Genomic DNA, 5,763 nt, shown 5'->3' on the forward strand with positions numbered 1-5,763 from the left:
AGATATTATAGGCATGAGATGGTATTGATCCCCCTTTTAACTCCCCAAAATTCATGTGCAATGAGATAGACTTTGCTATAGCACTGCATGGTAGATTCATTCCCCTGCCCTGGCACATCATAAATGTCAATGGAAAGTGTAAGTGAATTACATTAACCACTACACATTTTTCCCATGGGATATCTGAATATATGTGAAAAGTGATTTCATTATTTTATTGTAAATACAAATTGTATAACTTCAGTGTCAAATTTCCTATGATATATACATATATATATATACACGTATATATATATATATATATATACAAGTATATCATTTCTTGATGGATTGATATACTAGTAGTAATGGTAAATGAACCATGTAATGTTTGAGAGAACACACCCATTCATGGTTTTCAAAACAAAAACAGAAAAGGAATTTGTAAGTGATTCTGCATGTACCTGTGTTTTGTTTGTGTGTATTGTTTTTTATTACCATCACTGGGTTTGTATGTGTGTGTGATAATTGAAAACAAACAAACAAAATAATTCATATTGCACTTGTATCCCATTGAACACATAATTTCTGTCATTTGTTTTGCAGTGAGGAAATCTCTATATATCTGCATGTACCTGTGTTCTGTTTGTGTTTTCTTATTGCCATTGCTGGGTTTGTATGTGATAACTGAAAACAAATAAAATAATATATTGCACTTGCATCCCATTTGAGAAATATTTTCTGAGGTTTGTTTTGCAGTGAGGAAATAAAGAAATGTAGGTTGTTTTCATGTTCATTGGCAAGCCTGTGTAGGATGCTTTGTTTAGTGTGTGTGTGTCTTTAAGCCAGTGTTTAATGGAAATGACAAAGTGTGTACAATTCTTTCTATTATGTATCATCTTTAAAAGGTCACTGAACTATGCAGCTGGACGACCCAAAGTGTTGAACAAAGTTTGCACCATTGCTGTTGTGTCATCTGGAGGCCTAGCGTCCATTGGAACTCATGTATGTAGTACTGATTCCCCCCCCCCCCCCCTCGTTATATTCACCCACATCTCACAGTAGCACATGATTTTATTTGACAGACACCATGTATCTCCGTATCGGGTGCACCTGTCCAGGTATTTTAGCAATGCATATTCTTCTCAATTTTCCTCTTTTTACCATACGATCATTTCAGTATAGCAAAAACAACCGTAATTATGCATTACATACATATACTTTCGTCACACACACACAAACGATGCAACATTCCATCTACAATTGTATAATGTGGTTGTGGTGACCTGTATTGTGTATTATAAATATGGGTGAACCATCTAGCCTGTATAACATACTTTAAATCACACATCTAAAACCTTAACCCATGGAGGATTTAACTATAGCTGATACTGCCGTGACTCTGAAAGAATCTACCATGTCAATAATGGTTGAGGCAATGATAGAATAAGGATGATAATGATGATTTATGTTCATACACCCTGTTCCTTTGCTTAGTTGAAATTTGCCATCCTTATGTGATAAGTTCTTTCACAAGTTTGTAATTCACTGGCACCACATACTTTTGATGCAGTTAAAAAAAAACAATAAAAAAAAACAACAATTAAAAAAAGACCTTAAAAGATAGAGAAATGAGTCTTCATAGCTAGCATCAGAAAGCATGCACATCTTGATGGGCAAGTTGTATTTCCCTTTTCTTCTCCCTTTTTCAGTCTCTCTTCTCTCTTCCCCTTCCTCCATACATACATTGTATCTCACACTTAACTGCTAATAGGTGGTATGATAAATGTATAGTAGTATACATAATATGACATATATACTGTATGTGCCGAATATTTCGCGAGATATTTATTTTCGCGATTTTCGCGAATCGGGTGCTATTCACGAAATTAAAGACACACAAAAATATTGACTCTGACACCGATGTGAATGTTACATATACGCATGTACATTTCTCCGTTCAGTACAGGACTCCACGCTCGTGAATTTAACCACTCGCGAAATCGTCGGGAATTCCCGATTCGCGCAAATTTAGACTTGCGAAATAATGGCGTATACAGTAGTAGACATTATGATAATAGCATAAGATGTCCTAATTTGTTCTTCCCTCAATCTGTTCTCCTCTGCCTATGGGGCTCCCTCGTGTGACAGACTGCAGCAACACGTGAGGGGAATGTCCACTCTGGGGCCACACCCCCCTGGCTACGGGAGAGCTCAGATCCTACGAGAGCTAGAGATGAGGAGGGCAAGCGGAGTGAAGTGGGTGGGATCATCGGGCCTACAGCTGAAGACTTCCAGAAAGATTGTAAGCCTTGATAATACTACATGCATGTATGTAGCTTTAATCCGTGCCATAAAATTCTGAAAGGCGCTGATCCTTCCTCCCAGATCGCTGAAATCATGGGTGTACCTGTGACTGTGGTCACTTTAAAATGCATGTTTAATAGACTTGATACAGTTATGAAACTTGTTGACTATCACAATGATTTCTTGATGTAGAACCTTAGCTCATTCAATATGGGGGGGGGGGGGGGGGGGGAAATGTGTTGTACAATGTGCTGAGGTAAAAAAGAAAAAAAAAAGAAAGATAAAAAAGGATGAATTCACTATAGAAAACAAGAGTTTACTACATGACAATTGGAAAACAAAAATCATAAAGCATTTAAAAACATGTTTCTATCCCGATATGGCATTAAGTGCATTTTACAGATAAAGATTGATCAAGTTCACTGGATTATTTGTTTATTTTGTTGTAATGAAGTCACTCTGTTACTGTCATGGTTTGCAGTGGAGCGGAGGAAAAAGCGCAAACTGAATCCAAACCGCGTTGGTGCCAACTTTGATCATATGACTCCAACCAGTGAGGAATGGCTGCCTTCCTTTGGTCGTGTGTGGAATTCTGGGAGGCGCTGGCAATCAAGGTAGATATTGTTACACACCATGTATGATCAGGAATCATACTCCTGTTGATCCTGTGAATGCAGCTTTTTTCATTGTTTCTTTTCTGTAATTTTCCTTTCTTATAGCATTCATCCCACTCCTCTGTATTCCCTGCAAATGTACCAGTACATTAAAGGGGCTTTGCAGTACTGGTTGAGGTGGGGATTCATGTTTTTTACATTCCAAAGTGAGATAATGAGAAACTTCTTATGAAATATGAAAGAGCATGTAATTTTAAGAAGGATTCAACGTTTATTTGATGAAAATTGGTTTTTAAATGGCTGAGATATCCAAAAAAGTGGTAATAATAAAAGACTACAGGCCACGCCTTTTATTAGGATCTCTTTGTTTCACCTTGTTTTTGGATATCTCAGCCATTTCAAAACCGATTTTCATCAAATAAACTTTCGATACCCCTTAGAATTGCATGCTCTTTGACATTTCATAAGTGGTTTCTGAATATCTCGCAAAACGTTAAAAGCTAAATCCTCACCTCGACCAGAACTGTACACACCCGTTAATCCCAATATAATTATTATACTGCATGTGATATGTCCTCAGCCAGTGAATTAACAGTCAAATTTACTCAGATTGTAAAAAGGCCTTGGCAATACATGTATTCAGCTTACCAGAATTGCAGAACTGCAGTTGATTTTAATTGAATTCAATTGCATTACAATCTGAAAGTTTACACCTCAATCTCAAAGTAAAATCATTCTAGAAAAAGGTAATTGTTAATCTTATGTGGTTATGTCATTAAGGAGCTGACAATTGTTGCAAGCTACAATTTGATTTCTGCTTTCTTTTCTTTCATTTGTACAGACATCAATTCAGGAAGGAAAGCATGAAAAAAGGCGAGCAAAGGAAAACCCCAGCACCACACTCACAGAGCAAACCTCCCTGAGCTCCTGCTTTGGCCCTGATGTGTCAGTTACAAACCTAATGGAGTCAAAAGGGGCCTCAGCTTTCATTCCTAGCAGAATCTTTGTCACAGGCAAAATGATAAATAGGCAGTGAAAGCAATCACATATAAGAACTACACACAACAAGCACAGTCAAGGGAGGGCTAGGGACATGAAACAAAGAAAACAAAAGGGAAGGGTTGGAGGTCATGGACAAGGAGCCCAACAAGTAAGGAAGGAGGATTACAGTGGGAGGGTGGACAGACAAAAGGCAAGGCAGGTGAGTGATGATCCCAATTAAGGATCATACAGGGCAACCTCCCTCCCTACTTATCCTAAACTTTCACAGGTTGTTCCCTATGATCCTTGGGATCATCACTCACCCATCTTGCCTTTTGTCTGTCCACCTTCCTACTTTAATCCCCCTCCTTACTTGTTGTGCTCCTTGCCCATGACACCCATCCCTTTTGTTTTCTTTGTTTTATGTCCCTAGCCCTCCCTTGACTGTGCTTGTTGTGTGTAGTCCTTATATGTGATAACTGCTTTCCCTGCCTGCTTGTCATTGCCTCTGACAAAGATTCTGCTATGATCAAAAGCTCAGGCCCCTTTTGACTCCATTTGGCCCGCCGGTACATGATAAAAACAGTTTTCAGAACTTGTTTTTTTCTACATTTAGTTACAAGCCTGGGGGCATTCTGGTAGTTTACGTAGGATCTAATGTGGAAAAAAAAAATTTAGTATACTGTGTACATTTATCTATAAAGGGCAACAAAACAACTTCCATTCATTATATTTCTCAACGAGGAAATACCCAAACGTACATGTGATGGAAATTAACTCCACTATACATGTAGGCCTACGTACTGTGTAATTGACAGAGGTGCAAAAAAAATCTGGTGAGAAGAATGTACAAATTCTATTGTTCACTTGTAGAGTGTACGCTTTTTATCGTCCATGTACTACCTACAGTTGACTGAAGGGCTTTCGTTTGAGTTTTAAACTGGTTTTTAAGTACATTTTTATGTGTATAACTTTGTTACATGACAGCTAGGTCTAGAGGTTTCCATCACTATGCATTTGAAACCTTGGTCTACTTTTGAAATACATGTATCTGCTCGTTTTGTGGGCACACAGTTATCTAAGATTGCTTTTTGTTTAAAACAGCTCACATGATATATAATATTATTCAAATTCTAGAATGTATCTGTTATTGACAATGATAGACAAATAAAGGATTAACATTTCTTCTGTTGGTTCCCAAACAATATTCACAGTCTAAATTAAAAGACAAAATAGTGATAAAATACACACCATTCCAACTCTTTTGCTTTTGAGTGTTTATATTTATTTTGAGTAACATAACAATTTCAAATGCATCCAGCAAAAACAGCAATGAACATTGAGGAAAGCCAGATTTACATACATTGTACATGTGTACTATAATTTAGAATAGGGGTATACAAGTACCAAAAATAGAATGAAAATCCACATCACTCTGCTGTATCTTCTGTACACTTTACATAGCCATATATTATGTACATGGACGGTTATCTACAAGATGTTTTGTACAAAAACATTAAATCTATGAAATAGAGATGAATACGCTTGAGGAATGTGCATGTTGTAGGCGTGACAAAACTTTCAAGGAATGTGTGAATACTAATCATGGCAAACATTAGGCAGACTGACAATTAGACAATCAAAGATTATTTTCAAATGGTCAACATTACAGAGGATATCTGAAAAGCCATTCTCTCTGAATGTCTTTTTTCTATTAGGCAGTTTCATGTTCAATATTGCAAGGTACAGCATACTTTCACAGTAATTTACAAATGATTGCCTTAAACTGCATATGAAGCAAGGGCACAGTTGAACAATTCCTAGAGTAAACCTGAAAGTATTGTTTGATGTGACCATCACTTACATCTTATGTCTTCAGGGG

This window comes from Diadema antillarum, unplaced genomic scaffold (genome assembly GCF_040938485.1).
Source record: "Diadema antillarum isolate AM-2024a unplaced genomic scaffold, OU_Dant_1.0 seq00000315_RagTag, whole genome shotgun sequence".
NCBI classification, from domain to species: domain Eukaryota; kingdom Metazoa; phylum Echinodermata; class Echinoidea; order Diadematoida; family Diadematidae; genus Diadema; species Diadema antillarum.